The 23,110-nt window shown below is 48.8% G+C and overlaps 1 protein-coding gene across 6 annotated transcripts in view; it reads left to right on the top strand.

The window, feature by feature from the left end:
• Window positions 1-3: 3 nt before the first annotated feature.
• HOMER2 (homer scaffold protein 2) overlaps window positions 4-23,110 on the top strand; it is a 114,648-nt gene continuing 91,541 nt past the window's right edge. The window contains exons 1-5 of one of the 6 annotated variants that reach the window (XM_032392006.1): window positions 2,919-4,318; window positions 5,173-5,326; window positions 14,862-15,011; window positions 15,100-15,261; window positions 15,551-15,701. The gene's annotated coding sequence lies outside the window, so the exon portion shown is untranslated. Of the gene's footprint in view, window positions 91-2,918; window positions 5,327-14,861; window positions 15,012-15,099; window positions 15,262-15,550; window positions 15,702-23,110 lie in introns of those variants that run through there. The other 5 variants (XM_032392007.1, XM_032392008.1, XM_032392009.1 and 2 more) reach the window with 5 other exon arrangements.

Below are 23,110 nucleotides of genomic sequence, written 5' to 3' on the forward strand. Positions count from 1 at the left end.
GAGGCCGTGAGTGACCTTGGACAATGACCACTTTAAAGATGGTGAAACTGAGGTTCAAGAGGTTATGCAGTTGTTTCAAGGGCGCAGCTGGTAAGTGGCAGCAGGATTTGGATCAAGTCTGTGATACTTCCACAAAGCCTTGCTCTTTCCACAGTGAAACAGTGTTTCCTCCTTTTCCTTCCATACTCCACACATCCTGAGCGAGCCACACAGCCCAGACTCCCCCGACCCAGGGCTGATGTGGAACCCAGAAGGCAGGAACTCCTCCCCTGCAGCCTCCCCACCAAAATGTGCAGCCAGGACAACCTACCTGTTGCCTCACATTCCCCACCTTTGAAAGAATTTCTCGAAGGTGTATCTCATGGGCAGGACCCAAGTCAGAGGGCTGATCCGCAACTGAAGGAAGGCTGGGCAAGTGAGCTTTTAGTTTCCTCTTGGGAGAGGCAGGACTCATAAGGTGGCAAATCTTCTAAACAGAAGAAGGATATTCAAAGATGCTGGCGGACAGGAAATGTGAGTTACCCACTGTGCTCTGGTTTATGACTTATCCCATTTTGCCTTGTGTTAGGGTTATGGTTCCTAGCGTACATAAAATCACAATATTGAAGCACTGAAAAGGATTATCTGATTGAACACTTTATTTTTCATTTATTTTTATTGTTCTTTAAAGATTTTATTTATTTATTTGCAAGAGAGAGAGAACGCACAAGCAGGGCAGAGGGAGGGACGGAGGGAGAGGGAGAAGCAGGCTCTCCGCTGAGCAGGGAGCCCCATGCAGGGGCTGATCCCAGGACCCTGGGATCAGGACCTGAGCCCGAGGCAGATGCTTAACCAAATGAGCCACCCAGGAGTCCCTACTTTTTTTTTAAACTAATGCCGCAGGAGATGAAGTGACTTTTCCAAGGTCACAGGATTGGTCAGTGGCAGCCCTGGAACCGGAACCTTCAGGCATACTTCATGATTTAACAGACGTCTTGAATACCTGTTAGATGCCAGGTACTGTTCTAGGCCCCAAAAACACCCGTGAATAAGGATAAGAAGCCCTGCCCTCGGGGAGCTTCCATTCTAGTGGGGAAGATGGTCGGTTGAAAAAGTGACTATGAAGAGTGATTCCACAGGGCAAGGGGACCCAGGGTAATGCGCTGCCACTTTGGAGTTTATCCTCAGGGAGTGTGGGAGTGCGTGGTTTTCATCTCAGCCCTTTTCCTCATAAGGCGGAGTTCCTCACACTTTACTCTATCAGGAATATAAAAATGGAATACCGTGTGTATCTTTAACATCCATTCCCTTCAAAGTGAGTAGAGGAATAGCTCTTCCATTTCTGGGACAAGGCAGACGTGGCTTACTTTGTTGGTCTTAGACTGTGCCCCGTGGCAAGACTGAACTTCTGTGCCTGTAGCTTCAGTTGGAATTACAGGCTCACAGATTGTCTTTCTGTCTTTATATTGTGTTATTTAAACCACATCCCCCACCCCCACCTCCCCGCCCCTTCCATAACATACTGACCATTTTCCACAGAGCCCAGACAAGAATTAAAATACAGCAGCCTAAAATTAACAAGTCAGGAAACGACAGATGTTGGCGGGGATGCAGAGAAAGGGGAACCCTCCTACACTGTTGGTGGGAATGCAAGCTGGTGCAGCCACTCTGGAAAACAGTATGGAGGTTCCTCAAAAAGTTGAAAATAGAGCTACCATACGATCCAGCAATTGCACTACTGGGTATTTACCCCAAAGATACAAATGTAGGGATCCGAAGGGGTACATGCACCCTGATGTTTATAGCAGCAATGTCCACAATAGCCAAACTGTGGAAAGAGCCAAGATGTCCATCGACAGATGAATGGATAAAGAAGAGGTGGTATATATATACAATGGAATATTATGCAGCCGTCAAAAGGAATGAGATCTTGCCATTTGCAACGACGTGGATGGAACTGGAGGGTATTATGCTGAGCAAAATAAGTCAAACAGAGAAAGACATGTATCATATGACCTCACTGATATGAGGAATTCTTAATCTCAGGAAACAAACTGAGGGTTGCTGGGTAGGGGGTGGGTGGGAGGGATAGGGTGACTGGGCGATAGACACTGGGGAGGGTATGTGCTCTGGTAAGCACTGTGAATTGTGCAAGACTGTTGAATCTCAGATCTGTACCTCTGAAACAAATAATGCAATATATGTTAAGAAAAAAAAAGAAGAAGATAGCAGGAGGGGAAGAATGAAGGGGGGGAAATCGGAGGGGGAGACGAACCATGAGAGATGATGGACTCTGAAAAACAAACTGAGGGTTCTAGAGGGGAGGGGGGTGGGAGGATGGGTTAGCCTGGTGATGGGTATTGAGGAGGGCATGTTCTGCATGGAGCACTGGGTGTTATGCACAAACAATGAATCATGGAACACCAATCTAAACCTAATGATGTAATGTATGGTGTAATGTATGGTGATTAACATAACAATTTAAAAAGTACAGCAGCCTTCCACTCACTTTTTCTGACCTGGGCAAATGTCAACATGTTTCCCTGCCCTAATTTTATCTTCTGCAAAATGGGAATAATAATCCTCGCTACTTCTCTGCCTCATAAGGTTATTGTGAGAATTAATTATTGCGTATATAAATTGCTTTATGCTCAAGTGAGGAAAGATGTTATGCAGATGCTAATGATAATTAGTTATTATATGTTAAATATTTAAGTGGCGTGAAAACACGTCAGGTTATATGAGGCATCGGTTTAGAGAATTTTCTTTTTTAAAGATTTATTTATGTATTTATTTTGGAGAGAGAGAGAGCATGCGTGTGCATGCACCACTGAGGGGAGGGGCAAAGGGAGAGAGAATCTCAAGCATACACCCTGCTGAGCAGGGAGCCCAGTGTGGGGCTTGATCTCTAGACCCTGAGATCGTGACCTGAGCCAAAGTCGGAGGCTCAACCAACTGAGCCACTCAGGTGCCCCGAGGCATCGGTTTAGATTCACATCTGTACTCCTGTAACTTTTAGTTACAAAGAATTGTTTTAATCAGAGATTTCAAGATCCTAATCCAGTTCCACCCCTCAGTGTCATTCTCCCACATGAGGAGTCCTTTGTGTCGGGGGCTTTTTCCAGGAGAGGGTAGGAAGCAAGCCAGCTAGTTAGTTTGTTTGCTACCCGAGTTTTACTATTTACCATAGAAGCCAGTTGGTGTCATTGAAGAAATCACAGAAGGAAAGAAGAGCAATCTTGGGGAAGAAAAAGCTATGAATTGGGCTTAGTGGGTTGGCACTAAAGTCTCTTCCCATTCTAAAATCCATGATTGTGATATGAAAGATTTTACTCTCCTTTTCCTAATGTTTGTTATGTAAATAATGGCAAGTCTGTGTTTTCTAAGTGGAGGTGATTTGGATTCCAGTTGTGCCGTATCTGCCTGATTCTGCTCCATTTGGCAGGGTCCACTCAAGGCACCGTGATGGCTCTTGTCTTTAGTGTCCTTCCTTTGCTTTTCGTGGCTGCTTTCTCTGCATGCTCCGATGGCCAGCTCTCGTAATCTACTTCCAATGTCTTGCTCCCATCCACCTCTTCATTAAATACGCCTGTTTCTCTTCGAGGGGACCTTGGAAACGTGCAGAGAGGCCAAGAGACTTGTCCAGAATTTATTCTCAACCACTCCTTCCTCCATGCCACCATGTTCTGTCCTCTAGGTAATTTTCCAGAATCTCTTTCACTGAGGTCATCATCACAGTTTAAGTGTTACAAACATTTTATAAGCACTTGGAAGTGGCATGAGTAAGTCAGGATTCTTATCTGAGGGTGAACTTCTGCTAACTGCCCCATTTTAAGAAGGTCTCAATCCAGGCTCTTGGCAAGCTTCCTGTCTTTGATGACAAAGTGGTCTGTTCTGCCCTTGTGTGAAGTGCCTTATCTACCGATCTTTCAAAAGAAAGGTACGAAAAGCCCCCTCTTAACAGGGGGGCTTTATGTGATCAAGTGTCTTCAACCTAAGTGAGTGTAACATAGGGAATAGAGGACCAGGTGAGGAGTCAAGACCCTTGAGTTAAAATCTTGCTCCCTGTGCCTTATTGTTGCAGGAGGTCATAGAGAGGGTGAGACCACCAGTTGACCCTTGAGGTGGACCGGAGCAATCAGGCTCCTCACCTCTCCCTCAGCCTTGTAGTGTTCGTCCTGCCCACCATTCCCACAGCCGGAGTTGTTTTCAAGGATGCAGCCTTGAGAGAGAAGGTGTTGAGACCTAACCCAGTGGAGGCCTCTAGTAAACGTCTAAGAGTCTGGCAGGCAGTGTGGAAATCTACTTGTCTTGTGGCTGCCCAAGACAAGCCTCAAATGTAAGTTCCCTTGTTTATTAAGGCCGCCACCCACCGATCTGGAGTGGCCCGCCCCTTTCGTACGTCTCTCCCTGTCTTCAGTGTCGGGGGCAGTTTGCAAACCAGCAGTCGTTCTGCAAGTCACCTCATCCCTGGGCCTTACCTTCCTCACCTTGCTCCCTGTTTCACAGATATTGTTGAGACTTCGGGTTCAATTCCCTCGACTTCCCAATCCCAGACCTACAGTGTGCCCGCGTCCCACCCCTTCCCCCCATTTGTCTTCCAGGGTCTTGGGCCCCTGTGTCTTGGGTCAGTGTGAACCCTGCTCTTCTGGTCTGTGCTCCTGCAGTCATTCCTTCTGTCTCCTCTGTTTTCAGCTCCTCCCACCCCCACACCCCTACCACGCAAACTGGCTCAAGTTTCTCAGTCTCAGACAAGACTGATACCCTGCCCTCAGTCCTGTGTCCTCCTCTGAACACCTGGGGTCTGCTTTCCCCACACAGTGAGCCCCTCACAAAGAGCCGTGCACACCTGCAGCGCTGCACTGACCCCTCTTCTGCCCCCAGACAGGCCGCCGAAATCCCTCCAGCAGACTTCGCCAGGACAGCGTTGACCTGGGGCCAGATGCAGTGACTGGGTGTCTAAGGTCTTCAGTTTATTTTTTATCTGTGCAGCATTTGACACTCCTCTCCGTGCTCCCTTACACCTTGCTGTCCCCTAGTTTCCAAGTTTCTCATGATCCTCCCTGGCCCCAGGTCACTGTCACGTCTCTACCTCAATCGCCTTGGCCAACTGCTCAGTCCCCTGCTCGTCCCTAAATGTTGGTGTCCCATGACCCCATCTGTACTCTCCTAGTGTCACCTCTGTGCTCTCAGTTTCTCCTGTGGCTCCAGCTTCCAGCCCTGTGCTGACGACTCAGCGGTGGATATCTCCAGCCAGCCTTCATATCTGAGCTCTAGACTCATAAATACTGCCCACTAGAAATTTCTCTCTGCGGGTCTGGCCGACATCTCCAGCACATGTCCACAGGTGAGTTCATCTTCCTTTCTGGACCCGTTCATCCGCTCTGTCTTCGTTTTCAGGGAATGTGTCCTCCCAGTTACCCACACCAGAAGCTGGCACTCATCCTGGACCTCTCCCCCTCTCTTATCCCACACACCCGGTCCCTCCCCGTGTCCTGTGGACCTCAACTCCTGACCATCTCTTCAAACAGAGAGCCTACTCTTTCCTGCTGCCACAGTTCTGACCCTCATCCCTTCTCATGCAGACCAGGTGACGGCCTCTAACTGGTCCCTGTACCTCGCTTTGCTCCCCTCCAGACACTTCTCCACCCTGCTAATAGGTGTTCTTCTTTAATTCTTATGAAACACACAGAAAAGGATTGATAATAATATAAGGTATCTATAAGATAGTAATATAAGAGTAGATGCTTTCTAAACCACAAACCTGATGACATCTATCCCCTGATGGATCCACCTCTCAGGGGTTCCTAATTACTTCTAGCATACACCCGAGGCTGCTGAGTGTGGAATTCCAGCCCGGGAAGACTTAGTGCTGTCCTATCCGGCCTTTTTTTTTTTTTAAAGATTTTATGTTTTATTTATTTGACCGAGAGAGACACAGCAAGAGAGGGAACACAAGCAGGGGGAGTGGGAGAGAGAGAAGCAGGCTTCCTGCGGAGCAGGGAGCCCAATGCAGGGCTCGATCCCAGGACCCTGGGATCACGACCTGAGCCGAAGGCAGACGCCTAACGACTGAGCCACCCAGGTGCCCCTGTCCTATCCAGCTTCATCTGTCACTCTCCCCAAGTGAACTAAATGCACAGCTATCGCAAACTATTCCAAGTTCCTGCAAGACTCTGTGTTGTGTTGTATACATGCTGTTCCTTCTGTTTGCGATGCCCTTCCCACTCTGGTCTACTTGGTAAACCTTAGCCTATTTTGTCACCTTCGGGTGGCCTTCAGTGATACCCCCTCTCTGTCCTCTGTCCTCCTCTCCAAGGAGAACCGATGATTCCTTCCTGTATATCTTTAACATATATAGCCACATCTGCCTAAATTACAGATTCCTTGAGGGCAAAGCTGTATCTTTCACATCTTTGGCAGTTAGCATAGAGTCTGGTGACCTGGTACATAGCTGGTGCTCAGGAAATGTTCACTGATCCGGCACCTACCTTCCTCTCCTATTTTGTATTTGAGTGATCTTTCCCCACGTACTTTCTCCCCAACCATGTAGAAAGACTCTGCCCCCCTCCTGTGCACAGCATATGTGTCCCCTGGACGCCCCTTTACCTGGGCACCCACGTCGCCTTGTGGCAGCTCTCTGTGGTCCCTGCTGGAGCGCAGGTGCCAGGAGCCCCGGGACCCCGTGTGCTGTCTGTGCCCCCCTAGGCACATGAGCGCCGGGGCCAACGCTCCAGGCAGGGAAGCGTTTGTGAGCCTACAAATGAAGGAGTTAGGCTTGCTGATTTCTGAGTCCTCCAACTCCAAAACTATGATTCAAGGTTCTGAAAACTGTGTCATAATCTGCAAGTTTTCTCCCAGCAGATGGTCAAAACAGTTGAAACACCGATTCAAACAGTTGGCAGCTACAAAGGTAAACAGTGAAGACAGTGAGTCAGAACGAAGGTGAATCCTCCAACGGGATGGAGAGCATTGGCAAAACATGTCTCCACGTGGTCACGGGGGGCCCTTTGCACCCGGTGGTGGGTTCCATATGTTCCCTCCGGTGATCCGTGGGCCTCGAGAGCTTCTCAGAAAGGTGTTTGTCAGCTTCCCTCTGACTAAACCCCACTGGCTAGGAATGAGCTGAAAGCACATTATTTCTCTGCAGCAGAAATTACTTTTTCTTTTCCTTTAGCATTTTGCTTTAATTTGCTCATTTTTGTAAACTCCAACACAAAGTTGAGTAATTTATTTAATATTTCATTTCTGTTCAGATAGAACTCCAGAGAAAACCCTAATCTAAAGACTTTTTGGGGCTTGTGACCTTGCTTATTTTTTCCCCCTCCATAAGCATGTATCCATATCCAGCGTATTTCTAGGCTGAATGTTGGGGGGAATGGACAGGAGTGAGAAAATGTGGAACACAAATCTTAGGATCTAAGCGAAGAGTCAAGCAGATGATCGTCATGATGTAGCGCATGCATTACATAGAACAGCACAGGTGACCCCATTGAGTGCAGGGAAAGGTGATTCCAGCGAGGTACCTAAGTGTAGACAGACTCGAGGCTGAGGAATAACTCAGAGCAAAGTGAACTTAAGCAGAAGGAATTTAGGGCAGGTGGCGCATTCACACACATACACACGTGCGCACACCCCAAATACAGATTGCCAGAAGTAAGCCCCTGTGAGGGATCTGGGTTTGGGGTGTGGCGGACGGACACTGGCCACTCTTTGTGGAATACTCTTCAGAGAAAGATTCCAAGACTGCTGCGCTTCAGGCCGACTCAGCGAGCTCCCTACTGCCCTCTCTCCCCAGATACCCCCCCCCCCAGACCTGCTGCGTAACATGCCCCCTGTCCTCTTTGGAATGTGAGCTGTGACCTCTGCTGACATGGGGCAGTGCATGTCTCTCCTTGACTTCGGCATATTCCGGTTAGACATTGTTGAGGGTTGACTCCGTCTCCCTCCGGGCAGGTGAGAGCCTGCCCCCTCCCACAGGTAGGTGGAGAGCTTTTGCTGCCAAGGGATCCTTAGCATTTTTAGGTGGTGCAGGCCAGCCTGTGCAACTTTAGCCAAGAATGAGGCTCGGTTTCCTTATTTCTAAAATGAGATAATCATGATTACTATTTTCCACTGCCGAGATTAGGATTATAAGGCTTACGAAATGTTGGTTGGTCACCCCTGTCTCCTTGCTCACTGTTTTCCAAACCAACGCACAACACTCTGACTTGGCTGGTCTGAGCAGGGGGAGGTTCTGATGCAAACCTCTTGTGAAAACAGTCCCGTCCAAACACCACCAGCGCTGTCTGCCGAGCGCTGACTATAAGCCAGGCGCTGGGCAATGCTTCACAGCCACATTCTCTCCTTTGCGCTCGTAACAACCACCTCGGTACGTGTCTGTCTTGGACAAACAGGGCTTGCAGATGAGGGGTGACTTGCCCAGGGTTACCCAGGCAAGCGGAAGTGAGATCTGAATCTACTCTCACCAGAGAACCTAAAGAAAAACACATCCGAGCTGGAGGTTTGAGAACTAGGCTAGTCAGGGTTGCCCTCTGTGGTTGAGAAGTGAGAACCCGGATGTTCGTGGCGTCGGTGAGGTAGACGAGCCGGGACGTGGAGTCTGTCAGGTTTCCAGGCAGCTGCGACTCAGTTCACGGTTACTTTGACTTTGGTTGTCTCTGAAGCAGGGGAAAAGCGACACCAGGGACGTGAATGGGGCAAGGAGTGCGGGGGGCTCTCTGACGCCTGCCGCTTCTGGATCTCAGGCAGGTGTGCGCACACTCTAGTGTGTCTAGCGAGCCCACGCGAAGCGAGATGCCCGCCAGGTCCGAAGTGTATGGAACTGTGTGTGCCGCTTGTCACGCATAACGACGTGGACCTCCACGGAGAGCCATCAGTCAGCCGCTCAGAAGGCCACATCACCTGGGCCTGAGAGCCACATCCTAGGCCTTGACCTTCCTGTCGTGTGTGCTAGAAGGGGCAGCAGCCTCCCTTTCCCTGCACGTACACGGCCAGGCCTAACAATTTTCCATTTGTGTCCACTTGTGTCCACCGGGGTGCTTTCCATGGGCGGGCCTGGCCACGGCATGCTGCAGACGCACAAGCATGGAGTCGCGTTCTGCTCTAGAAACTGAAGAATGCAGTTTGTATCCTTACCCAGAGGGCCACCCCATCCTCAGGCAGAGGGGCAAGAGTTTATGGATGGCTGCAGCCAAAATTGTGTCCAAAAAAGAGGCTCTGACAGAGACAGAGAACTAATCAGTGATTGCCCGGGTTTGGGTGGGAGAGAAGGACAGACTACAAATGACAGTGCGGGAGCTTTTGGGGGCCGGGGGTCGTGGAAACGTCCCGAAGCCGGATAGTGGTGGTGATGGCTGCACGACTCCGTAACTTTGCTACAAATCTTGAACCGTACGTGGACAACGGTGCATTTTGTGCTGTGTAAATTATACGAGAGAGAGAGAGAGAGAGAGAGAGGGAGGGAGGGAGAGAGAAGAGCAGCCCTGGATCTGCTTGAATAGATGGAAGCACTTCGGTGAAACCCCAGCGTAACAGACACAGACCATAGAAGAGAAGATTTGGGCCTAGAAAGTGTTAAGAGCAGGAGCAAATCATTAGAATCTTAGTGTCCAGCATCCAACCTTGAGTAGTCTGCCTCCTTGGAAAGATGACACTTGTAATATATTTTTTTAAAGATTTATTTATTTTAGGGGGACGCCTGGGTGGGTCAGTGGGTTGAGCGTCTGCCTTCGGCTCAGGTCATGATCCCAGGGTCCTGGGATCGAGTCCCACATCGGGCTCCCTGCTCAGGGGGGAGTCTGCTTCTCCCTCTGCCTGCCGCTCCCCCTGCTTGTGTTTTCTCTCTCTCTCTCTGTCGAATAAATAAAATATTTTATTTATTTATTTTTTTAAAGATTTTATTTATTTATTTGACAGAGAGAGACACAGCGAGAGAGGGAACACAAGCAGGGGGAGTGGGAGAGGGAGAAGTAGGCTCCCCACAGAGCAGGGAGCCTGATGCGGGGCTCGATCCCAGGACCCTGGGATCATGACCTGAGCTGAAGGCAGATGCTTAATGACTGAGCCACCCAGGCGCCCCTAAATAAAATCTTTTAAAAAAAAGATTTATTTATTTTAGAGAGAGAGCGGGAGAGCGTGTGAGTAGGGGAGGGAAAGGAAGAGGGAGAGTCTCAAGCAGGCTCCCCGCTGAGTGCAGAGCCCACCTCGGGGCTCAATCCCACAACCCTGAGATCATGACCTGAGCCAAGACAAGAGTCGGAGGCTTAACTGACTGAGCCGCCCAGGCGCCCCAACCATCATAATATTAATAATGCCTCTGACAGAAGGCATAGTTTCTTGCTTCCAGGAATCCTTTAAAATCCGTTTTGAGTTTTTAAATGAATTCTCCGTGGTAAGAGTTGTTGCATCTGAAGAGAAATGTCAGGGTGAGACATTCTCAGTGCCACAATCACTAAAATTTGAAAAGGGTGTCAAAGCAAAAAAAAAAAAAAAAAATTCTACCCTTAGTGGCTCTTCCTCCGCATCAGCATCTGTCCATCTCCCTGTGTGTGTGTGTCTGTCTCTCTCCACGTCCACCCACCCCTCCATCCCCTGCTTTTGACCACCACCTGTTCCCCCACCTGGTGCCCATCTGAGAGAAGAACCAGAGTCTCCAGGGTTAGGAAGAAGCACCGTGCGCTAGCGCACGCCGGGGAGCTGGGCGGCAGGAAGGGCCACGTGAGCCTCCTCTAACCCCCCCAGATGATCTTAATTACCCGCACCTGTGGCGCGATCCAGAGCCCAGGCCTCCACTGAAAACATCCAGAAATCAGAGTTGCTTGCTCTTGGCTTGTGTAACCACTCTAGCATACCGATGTCTCAGTAAACCAGATGTCAGTTTGTTAATTTACAAAGAGAAATACACCTTCTTTCTGATGGACTACTTCCTTCCCGTCGATGACTTAGAGTGCCTCTTTCCTGGCGTCCGAGCATCTGGCAGCTGCTAGGGGCCACGGACCATGGCTTTCCACCTCTGCGTCCTTGGATCACAGCCGGTGCTCGGTCAATATTGGCCAAACTGAGCTGAAATTTTGCCAGAGATAAGAGTTGTTTATCTTTCGCCATTTTTGGTCAAACAGGAGCTAGAGATGTTTTACTCAATGTGTTTTCTGAGTCAAACGCTGTTTCTAACCCACAAGGATCCATGCAAACACTGTATGGCAAGATTTACCAAGGTGGCCATTGGTCTGGATTTTCTCCCCCCACACGGCTGACTTCATTATAAAGGAAACTCCTCTCAGAGGATTTACCTAGCAAGAGAGCAGTCTACTTCACTCTGTGTTCTCTCTTTTCCTTTATGTTTGAAATGAATGCTGTAAAAGATATAGGTAATAATAGCATACACAGCTATGGGCCGTCTGCTGCCCATCCCTGAAATAGATTCTTGAGTAGAACAACAACGGCATTGTCATTTACCGAGTTGTATGGGAAGCAGGGATCAGAACTGAAGACATAAAAAGACTTATGAGTCAGTGGAATCCAATTTAGCCTTGGTAGTAGTGTGAGGCCTATTATTAGGTCCATTTTCAGGGAAAACTGTATTGTTAGGGAAGGAAGAGTCCTGTCCCTCTGTCAGAGCCCTGGTGATGAAGTCCCTGGTGGTAGGGACCTCTTTTTCAGGCCCTCAAACAGTCTTCCCCTTCTACCCTCCTCTTCCCTCTCCAATCCCCTGCTGATCCAGACACCTGTAAAGGTGCCCAACCCCCCCTGACAAACTCTGGCCACCCCCCAGTTCAGGCAGGAAGAGTTTCTGGGGTGGGGTTGTTGAGGAGGTCTTGCTCAGAGCTCTCGGCAGCTTCAACACTTAACTCTCCCTGGGGTCTCCATGCCCGGGGCTCTACCCCTAACCTCTTCTCATCCTCCACGCTCTTCACGGGCACTGCGTCTGTTCCTGTGGCTTCCACCACCCCCAGATGCTGGAGCCTCTGCGGCTCAGCCACGGTGTTGGGCCAACCCGTGTGCTGTCCACGAATGCTCTTCCCTCCATCCCGCGGCCTGCTCCGTCCAGCCCGACAAACATGTGTCGCAGGGTCCTAGTCTATTGAAATAAATGCTCCTCTGTTTAATTTGCAGGACTTTCCTTATAATTTTACTATCCAGTAACTGTTGGAATCCCTGAAGTCTTAGCCATCTGCTACTCTTCTCCTCTTCCTAGCCCTGCATCCTCCCTGAGATTATTCATTAATACAGTTTCTGTTTCACAGAGATAATGTTCATAGATATATATCTGGTTCCAACTGTCTTACCTGTCTTGTTTGGTGTATGAATTTAGATGTTTCTCTATGTCCTTAAAATAAACATCTGTTGTGGCTTCGGTTCCTGGATCTCTAAAATGCAGGAGTGAACACAGATAATTTAGTAGGTTACAGTGTATCCATGTAATGCAGTTTTTTAAAAAGACTTAAGTCATTTATTATTTGAGAGAGAGAGTGTGTGTGCGTGAGAGCCGGCTGGGGCCGATGGAGAGGGAGAATCTCAAGCAGCCTCCATGCCTGACGTGGGGCTTGATCCCATGACCCTGAGATCATGACCTGAGCCGAAATCAAGAGTCAGATGCTTAACTAACTGAGCCACCCAGGCGCCCCTCAATGCAATGCAGTTTTAAGCAGCTATTAAAAATGCTTCAAACAACTTTGGGTAAATTGTCTCTCTGTGCACTTCTAAATTTCCCCAAGGAGAATTCCTTTCTTTCCTAATCAGGAAAGAAGGGAAGACACAGGTGACATGATCAGTTATGTTGTAGAGGAGAAGGTGGAAGGTGCAACCCCTGGCAGGTCCCTGGAGATTCCCCAGAACCCTCCAGATTAGCTGTCTTCTCCCTTCCAAGTGCCTGGCTGTGAAGATAGATGAGATGATGAGTGGCCTTGAAGCAGAAGCCTCTAGTTTGTCTCTGTTTCCCTTTTCTCAAAAGAAAGTACTTTTTAGACTCGGAGCTGCTCGGGAAAGGACCTCATTTTATTAATTTCCGTAACCGCAAAGCACTTATCACAGGGTATGAATTCCAGCCTGGCATCACAGAATACTAGGCAGGTGGGAAAAGGAGTTCTTTTTGTTCTGTCATTGAATGAACCCCAAGGTAAGCTAAGTGGGAAAAGGCCAACTGCAAAGCAGTGTGTATAGGATGGTACCATTCGCGCAAGCCAGGGGGAAGGGAAGTTTTAATCTCTGGAAGGGTGGGTAAGAAACGGGATGCCTCTGGAAAGGGAACTGTGTGCTGGGGGCAGAGAGGTCGGAGGGAAGCTTTGCGCTGCAAACCCTTCACTACTTTTTCAATTTTAAACCCTGTTGAATGTTTTAGTAATAAAAAAGAAATAAAATTTAAATTTAAAAATACACATCAAATTTATTTAAAATATGCAGAATAGGTAAATCTGTAGAAACAGAAAGCAGATTAGTGGTAGCCAGGGGCTAAGAGTAAGAGGGAATAGGGAGTGACTGCTTAACGGGGTACGGGGTGTCCTTTTGGGATGAGAGAAATATCCTGAAGCCGGATGGTGGTGATGTTCGCACGACCTTGTGAATGTACAAAATGCCACTGAGTTGTGCACTTTGTCTTTTATTGAGGTATAATTGACATAATGCTCACTTGAAAATGGTTAAGATGGTGAATTTCATGTTATGTGAATTCTGCCATAATTATACATATATAATTTTACGTATTATATGTAATTATATTTTTGAATGAGCAAATGAATGAATGAATAAAATTACAGACTTACATTAGATGGCCTCTTTATGTAATGAGATGTCCCTGCTTTGTAGTTTTTTTTTTTTAATTAAAAAATTTTTTTTAACTAATCACCCATTGTAGGGCTCAAACTCATGACCCCAAGATCAGGAGTCTCAAGCTCTACCAACTGAGCCAGCCAGGCGCCCCTGCTTTGTAGAGGTTTTAATGGGAGATTCCAAGCACACACAAAAGTAGGACAGTATAGTGGGCCCCACTTACTTCCCCCCCCCAGCTTCAACAATTAGCAATTTGTGGCCAATCCAACTCCATTGATACACTGACCGTCTTCTTCTCTACACCTCCTAGATTATTTTGAAGCAAATTATAGCTATTGCAGTGTGGATCTCTAATAGATAAGGACTCTTTTTAAAAAACTTATTTACAATGCATTATCATCTCTAAAAAATTAGGTTGTTCCTTAATATCATCAAAGGGCAGTGTTTAAATTTCAAAATTAAATTTGCCTCGCAGATATCCTTTTTAGAGTTGATTCATTGCTTTGTGGTTTTAAAGAGACCAAACGGCCTTCCCCAGAACTGACCTGGTAAGTTCATTCTCAGCCACAATGAAATCTTAAAGAAGTTAAAGTTTCTTCATCTGAGAATGACTGAAATCGGGCAGGTTGCTCTTAAAGTTCCATTCCTGCTCAGATATTTTCTGGAGGGTTTCTGAGGAACCCCCTTGCCTTCTGTGACCCCCGTCGCTGTGTGGTGATGAATGTCAGTCCTGAAATGCCAGTGAGCTGACTGAAATCCTAATTTGAGAGGCTCCACTTCAGCGCTGGAACTCGCCAACAAGAGCGTCTCCGTTCTCCCTCTTGGTTATTGGAATAGCAGCCATGCTTCCTTGTCCGAGGGGGGCGCGTCCCAAGCCCCCCAGCGGATGCCTGGATCCACAGAGAGTACCCACCCCATGCAGACGATGTGTTTTCCTGCACATGCACACCTAGGATCATGCATACCTATGTATAAGTTAAACACAGCAGGAGGTGAAAACATGATAACTCGTCCTAAAATAGAACAATTATAACAATGCACTGTAACAAAAGTTATGTCAATATGGCCTCTCTGTCAAAATACCTTATTGTGATATTTCTTCTTCTTCCCGTGAGGATGTGAGATGATGAGAAAGCGCCTACGGGAGGAGAGGACATGAGGTGGGGGACGAGGGCATGTGTCTGCGATGTAGCGTTAGGCTGTTGGTGACCTGGGGATGCGTCAGGACCAGGATCATCTGCTTGCAGACCTCGGCTTGACTGCAGGTAAGCAAAACCCCAGAAAGTGAATAGTGGGTGTGTGTGTGGGGGGGACTATTGTATCTTAACTTCTCCCCATCTTTGCTGAATGCAGTTCTGGATGACCGTCTTCCTCCCTCTGGGGACTCCTCCGCAGCACTCACCTCCCCACATCGCCCAGACTGCCCTCATCGGTCGTCAGCCACCTAAGACAGGGGCGATGGGCACTCGAGGCATCGCAAGTTACAGCTGAGGCCGTCTAAAAAGAAATTTGGAGGTTTGACTCTTTCCTTTTCTCTCCTCTACTTTCCCTCCTTCTTTTTTGTGTTTATAACACATTGGTGGGCCCATGTAAGTACATATTTCTATGTGACCCATCTCAAGGTTGACTTGATTCTTTTCTGTTCCTCTTTCTGCACGTTTTAGTGACATTTCCCTTCATCCCGCACCTCCGCATTGCCGCCCAGATGCTCTGAGTTTTAGCATGACGGCTGTCTCCGGTTAATTCTTATCCCCTTCCTTCACCCCTCAATTGTACTCTCCTCCCAATGTGCTGTGCCTTGCAGAGTGAACACTGGCTTATCAGCAGGATCGTCAAGCCCAGAAGTGGGCGAGAGGACCCCCTCCTTCAGGAGACCATGCCTCTGTGGCGGGACAGAACTAGCTCAGGTGCCAATGCTGCCCATTCTACAGATGACAAACTTGAGGCCTACGGAGGTTAGAGAACACGCCTGAGCCTAATAACGGGGGGGGGGGGGGGGGGGGGAGGGGGCCAGGTCAGAATCCAGACAGCCTGCTCACCTAACTACCGTGCTCTGTTGCTTAACCCTAAGGAGTGATTTTTGTGGTTACAGAGGAGGGCACATGAGAGGGAGTTGGTTTTCACCCGAGAGCAAACACAGTAGCAACTGCTTATTTCTTGTAAGTCAAGTTGGCTCTGGGTGATAGTATCCTTTGTTTCAGCATTTCCCAAAACATGTCCCCTCTGGAAAACTTAAGGTTTTGTTGTCAATAAATTGATTTAATTTAGAAAAGATAGTATATTGCTTTCACTTCTTGGAGTTTCCTTTCTATACGGACACAGTACAGGTTCTAAAAAGAGAGAGAGAGACCAGTAAAGAAACCTATTTCAGTTTCGTCCAGACCTATGGAGGATGGAAACTTTCCCAGCTGCATAACACCTATTGACATCCCACGGAAACACTGCTTTATGTAAACTCTCTGGAGTGAAGATCAACACGGAGCTGTTTCAGAAGTTTTGTTGTCCTTTCTCTAATTTGTTTTCCTGAAAACAAAGCCCTTCCTGGCTTTATTAAAAGGAAGACACTTCTGAATTTCTAACCTGTTTTGCCATAACCCGCTCTGACCCATTGTACCCTGGAGTGGTTGTTGGGGAGGGGGGGTCCTGTTTCTGCAGCGCTCGTAGGCCCGGGGCCCCCTGCTAGAGCAACCTGAACGTGAGTCAGCCTCCCTCCCGGGCTTCGGGCTTCCGTCGGCTGGCTTGCATCAGAAGGGCCCCCAGGTGAAATTTCAGCTGTGATGATACGGTTGGTGTCCAGTATCTCTCTCTGTAAACACTGACCTCGGGATTTGGTAGATATAAGCTTCCAGACTTATTTCCATGTAATGACCCAGCTGGCTCTAAAGGTAGGGTATGATGTCACCGGCTATCTGTAGTCATTCCCTAATTAATACCTGGCCATGACTACCTGGCTCTTTTGTTCTAAATTAGGACTATATCTCATTGTCATCCCTCAACTATGGGGAACCAAGCCAGGGGGATGGGCTGCCAGAACTTGGGATCATCCAAGGCCTTCGGCACAGAGGAAGAAATGAGAGGCAATATATGGGCCCTGCATTCAGGATGTTGGAAGAGGAAGGGCCGAGTGTGCAGAGGCAGCGGGCCCCAGGGAGTCTTGGGGCCCAGGAGGCTGGGGAGGGCCTGGGAAAGCAGCTCACTGGTCTGAGTAGCTCTTGGGAGCATAAAGTGAGTCTGGCTGGGAGCCTTTATCTTCACAGCCCCAGGTGGCTAGGTTGGCCCCACCTTGCTGGTGGAACATTCTAGTTCATTATTTCCCAAATTTGTCTTTCATAAGAATCACTGCAGGTACTTATTAAATATGCAGATTCCCATACCCCACCCCCAGGATGTACTGATTCGATCTGTTTAATGAATGTTCTGAGAGATCTGTGTGATGAGGCAAGTTTGGGGAAATATTTCTCTAGTTGTTCAACGGCTCCTACTCAGGAGTAATGGGCTTGGTCCATGATTCCAAGTGATTTTGTTTGCTGTCGGTTCATCTTTTGGCCACAAGGGTCTCACATCCTCTCAGAAGAGAGGACAAGGGCCTCCTCGTCCTCCTCATCCTCATCCTCTTCGGGGGTCTTGGACACCCAGCCCCTCTGGCCAGGGCCAGCGCATAGCCTGATGTCAGGCCCCATCTAGAATTAGTTTCTAGATTTTCTCCCTCTCTGGGGGTCAGTCTTCTCCGCTTGCTTTAGTAAGAGGTAATTTTGGAAGATGTGGTTTGATGAGCTCTTGGTGCCTGTTTGCTGTCTTTTATACTAAACCTCTTGTCTGCGTTAGTTAGCCAAGAGTATTTATAGAGCACATATTATGTGTAGAACAGGGAATAAAAACTAAATTAAGCATGTCCCTACCCTCTGGGCATTGAAAAACTGTTTGGATTTCGAATAATGAAAAAGTTCTGGAGACGGATAGTGGTGATAGTTTCTCGTGACACTGTGAATGTGCTTAATTTCACTGAAACTGTACACTTAAAAATGATTAAAATGGTAAATTTTATGGGACATATATTTTGCCACAATTAGGAAAAAAAAAAAAACCAACTTGCTCAGGAGACGATATACCCAAGAAACAACCTCAGAGGACGTTTCCAAAGTGATAAACCAGCAAAGTAAAGAAGCACGTGAATTTAAAGGGATACTTGAGTAAAGAAAACCACTCAGGCAGCTTTTGTGTTGGTTTTGAAGGAGGTTAGGAATCCTGAGACTGGGGAACAGTTGCAAGTGAAAGAGTTCGCGCAGAATAGAAACGGAATTTCTAAAGGGGAGGCTCTGTCGCGGAGGCAGCCCGCATACCACCCACCAGCCTGGGTCCGGGAAGTGTTTGCTGGGCAATGAAAGGGAACGATGATGGGGAAGTCTCCTTGGCCGGGTGGCCTCTTGCTTCAACGGAGTAGAGAGGTATTGTCTTGATTTGAAGGGATTTTCTTATATCTGGCATTACAACGCTGACATTAGGGGAAGGAAACTCTGGAACCCCCCCCCCCCCAGGGGCGAGCTGTTGGAGAGATGGTTAGAGATTTCCAGAAAAGCTGTACTCCTTTCTGGACCAACTGCGGGATCGTGCATCTCTGCCCTGCTCAGCGTGGGAAAGAGCTGGAGGTGGGTCTCGGAGCGGAAGCCTACTCGTACTGGGAGCCCAGCACAGGCAAGGGCTTTGTGGAACTCAGAGCCCAAACCCACTGGGCAGCCACGGGAAACAGGAGGCTTTCAGGAAAGGTGTTACTTATCACGAGGACCCCAGATTTGCAGGGGGGGGGGCCTCACTTAGGACGACTGGTGGATGAGCTAAGCTTTATGGGAGGCGGAGATGCTAGGAACCAGAGCCACTGTGGCCTCGCCGATGGCGCTGGGGAAGGGACGAGGAGTGGGGCTGTCTGTCTGACCGGCTCCCCAGGCCAGCCGAGCCATCTGTGGCTGGTCTGGCACGTAGTAGGTGTTTGGTGACTGTTTGCTACATTGAAATGAATTGAAAACCCACTCGTTTCTATTTTGTAGGATTTGCTTTTTGTTTGTTTTCGTTTAGTTCTTCCTTTTTCTAGTAAAGAGTTGCTTCTGTTTTTTTAAATTTAAGGTATTTGATTCAGCTAAATTAAGCTGAAGGGGGTTGATCCGCATCTAGAACAGGGGCCCCCTGGGTGCTGAGGGCCACTCTTCCATCCTCCAGGCTCCCCTCCCTCCCTTGGTGATTCAGCCTATGCCTTCCCCAGCCCCACCTCTGCTCCATCAGCCTATGTGTGCTCCTCTTAGAGTCCTGTCTTGGGGATGGCCCTGAGTCCCCCTTCCACACTTCATACCTGCCGTCTCTGACTGCCCACTGAACATCTCCTCTTGCTCATCCCTCGGTATCCTGCATCTCAGCAGGTCCAAAATTGCACCCACCACCTCTCCTCTCTGTTCTGTGGCTGCCCGCCTCCCTCCGGGCTTCCCTGTACCCCGGAGAGGCATCACCATCTACAGGGTGTCTCCAGTTAGAAACCTTCTTAACTCATCCTCAGTCCTGTTGAGCCCACCTCAGACATGGCTCTGGAGTCCCGCCTCACCTGTGTGAGTCTGCCCCATCCGAGCTGTTCTAGATGCGCAAACAGGCGCCTCTCTGTTCTAGGACTGCTGCCCTCAGAGACAGCGAGCAGGCTTTAGGATTAATTCCTTCTGCCCTGTGCTCAGAGAAGGCCCTGCACTTCCTTGGCCCCACAGTTTTTCTTGGGTTTCTTAGTTCCCCTCCGGAGCCCTAAGTCTCAAGAAAGCCCAGCCAACGAGCTAGGATATGTCCTTTTCCTCCCTCCCAGTTCCAGAACTCCTGGGTCTCTGCGTGTACCGCTCTTTGGGCATCACGAGGCTTAGAGAGTGGTTCGCACCCCTGGCTGCACAATGGGATCGCTTGGGGAGTTTATGGGATGACGGAGGCCTGGGCACCACCCAGGCCAATTAAGTCATCCTCTCTGGAGGTAGGGCGCCGGTGTTGGCATTTTGTCAAGGCTCTCTAGGCGATTTCAATCTTCAGCCAAGGTTGAGAACCACTGGTTTACAGCATGTCTTTCCACTCTTTCTGTCTTGGGGGGCGGTCTCAGAATTGTGCATTCTCCAGCTCCCCAGACTGGGTCTTTCAAGTTCTTCTCCAGGAATAGCTTAACTTGGAATGATTCTATCATATCTTTGACTTTCATCTATCAATTCATCCATCTACTCTGTGTGTGGCACTGGGAAACAAACACAACTGTGTGTTCATGGGGGGCATCTATTATCTTTGGCTGATCCCCCACATCTGTTTACTTTGATTGTCCCAACCCTTGATTTTCCTCTGGGTGTCTGCTCCAGTCCTGACCCCACTCCACGGTCCTCTGTGAGAAGCTGCCTCCGCACCTCACTCGGGGCTGCCTGTGACCCCGACTAAGCCCATCAGGGATGGGCTCAGGGACGGGCCCAAGCCCCCAGGCACGCCAGTCAGCCACCGTGCAGTTCAATTGTAGGACTACGGTTTGAATCATTAGGGAATTTACTCTTTTCTTGCTACATGTGAATGTGGGACCAGTGCTGGGAAGAAAGCCTATCTAAGAACAGAGCCCAGCAAGGAAGACCAAGGGAGGGACCCTGCCCTCAAAGATCACTGTCTTACGGGGAAACTCACCTGCTGAATCATCCCAAAGGCACAGTAAAGGTGATAGGGTGCTAGCTCAGGGCAGCGCAACAGCAGAACCCAGACAGCCCCGGGGTGCCCGCAGTTGGCTGGGCTGCTCATCTGCTCATTTCCAGTTTTGCCTGTCATAGCTGACCTCTGCTGGGAGACAGCCAGGGAGGTCCGGCCTCGCCTCAAGCTTTTTGGACTGCTGGATGACCGACCCCTCCACCCAGAAGATGTAGCTTTCCAGCGCCACGAGAACTCCCTGGTCCCCCCTCTTATTTCAGGCTCCCATCCCTTACTGGAGGCTGATCAAGACGCCTCTTCTCCCTTCCCAGCCTTGGCTGAAACCTGTCCTAACAAAATTCTGCCCTCTCTAGGCCATTCTCCCTCTGGCTGCCAGAGGATCTAAGATGCGAATCTGATCATGCTTCAAAACTTGTACTCACTCCCTGTGGCCTCAGAATCAAGCCCAAACTCCTTCATGTGTCCCCGAGATGGTTCGGTGCAGTCCCACCTTACCTCTCATGCCTGGCCACTTCCTACCACACGTTACTGAGCCAGCCACGTGCACATTGCTATCGTTCCCCGTGTGAGTCACGCCCTGGTGCTGGTCTGTTTGCAGGAATCAGCGTTCTCGCCCATACATCCTTCACGATCCAGCTGGGATGTCCCCCTTTTGAAGCCTCAGCCAGGCAAAGTCAGTATCTCATGGAACTTTGTTCATACCTCAGTTACACTTTGCGTATTAGGTTGTTTGGAAAAGGTGCTCAGGTTAAATGAATTAATGAGTGCTTTCAGAATCGCCGCAGCAGCAGAGGACAGACAGACTTAGGAGAGCCCTGGATGTGACAGAGGGCCTTCCTAAGGGCAGGTCCTCGGCTAGATTGGAACAGAAGGAACGGGTGCTGGCGGTCCTGAAGCCCTCGGGTGTCATCTTAAAGAGCCGGTCCCTCATCTTCTCGGACCCTCGGGTGCCCTGCAGAGGAATCTTGACACCACGGAGAGTTTGGGACATAGGTTTGCAAAGCATTCCCAGGCGGGAAGTGTGTGAGCTGTTTCGTACATTCTCAGAATCCTCAAGCCGACTCTGCTAAATTGTAATATGTTGACTATATAAATAGCATTAGATCAGTATTCATTCAGTTACAATAAAGAATGAAAGTTTCACCCTGGTTCCACCATGAAAGCCAGTGATAATAACGGTACTTATAATGTATTAGGAAGGTACTGCTCCAGGGACTGAGCTAAGCATTTTCCATGTATTATCTCACTTAAGCTTTCGAAAGACTTTCGTGGGAGGACCACAGGGAGCAAGCTAACAGTCCAGTGAGGTCTTCCTGCCTTGCAGGTGAGTGAACAGAGGTTGGAAAGCTTGCTCACTGTCACCGAGATGGTCCACGGCACAGCCAGCGCGAGGCCCAGCTCTGTCCGACTCTGGTGTTGGTGCTTTTCCCCCATATTCCTTCTGCTGTCCCGTGAGCCAGACTTTTCATGTTCTGTGCGTCCGGGCCTTGGCCACACACACTAATAGTTCTTACCTAACCAGAGTCCCGACACAGTGAGAATGGAAACCTAGATTGCTGTCCGGACTAAACTTCATATCAAAACACACCCTCGGTCCCTTACCTGGTCCTGTGGAGTCTACCCCCAGATACATGTCTGATCGGTAATCCACCTTCCTTCAGCTCCGCCCTTATCTTTTGTCTGGGCTTCAGCGGAGCTTCTTAACCAGTCTCCATGTCTTTACTCCTGCCCCCTTCTTACCTCTCCTCCCGGTAACCAGACTGATCTTTGAAAAAGGTAAATGATCTCCCCCCCCCCCCCCCCCCCCCCCACCAGTGCACTTGGACAAATCCCAGATCCTGAGCCAGGCCTCAGGCCCCTGGATCCCTCTCCCACCTCGTTTTGTGCCTCATGAAACTTACCACATTCGAACCATCCTGACTTTCCATCTCCTCCGAACTTCCCACCTCTGCCCCAGCTCAGGCCTCGTCGTCCCCTCCGCCCGGGAGGGACCTCTGGCTCCACACCATCCCCAGCCGGCCCCTCTTCAGAGGCCGTTCCTGCCCACCCTTCTCAAATTAGAACTCTTCTATTCACACAGATCACAGTGTATATATTGTATGATTATTTGACTCATATTTTTCACCCAATTTTATAATTCTGGGATGGAAGGATTGTGTCTCTTCGGCTGAGCACTTTATCCCTCATGCCCAGCACAGCATCAGACACCCAGTAGGTGATCAATATTTGCCGAAAGAATAAGTATTCTTCTATGTTATCATCTTCACAGATATCATCTAGTAGCTGCATAGCACCTGATAGTTCTCCATTTAATTAAGGGCTTTCATGAAACATTTGTTGCCTATGTCAAGAACTGACCTTGTAGGGTCAGAAGAAAAAATGTTTAAAGTCCCTGGATCAGCAGTATCAGAAATCTGAACACACTAATAATAACATCCATGTACACGGTAAGCCTAATCTTGCTGTTGAGAGAAAAATATATATAGATTACAGGTTTCAAAATCAATGGAGTGGGTTTTGGGCAGTACTGCTTTTTTTTTTTTTTTTAAATTTTTTTTATTGTTATGTTAATCCCCATACATTACATCATTAGTTTTAGATATAGTGTTCCATGATTCATTGTTTGTGCATAACACCCAGTGCTCCATGCAGAACGTGCCCTCCTCAATACCCA

This window comes from Phoca vitulina, unplaced genomic scaffold (genome assembly GCF_004348235.1).
Source record: "Phoca vitulina isolate PV1807 unplaced genomic scaffold, GSC_HSeal_1.0 scaffold65, whole genome shotgun sequence".
NCBI lineage: Eukaryota > Metazoa > Chordata > Mammalia > Carnivora > Phocidae > Phoca > Phoca vitulina.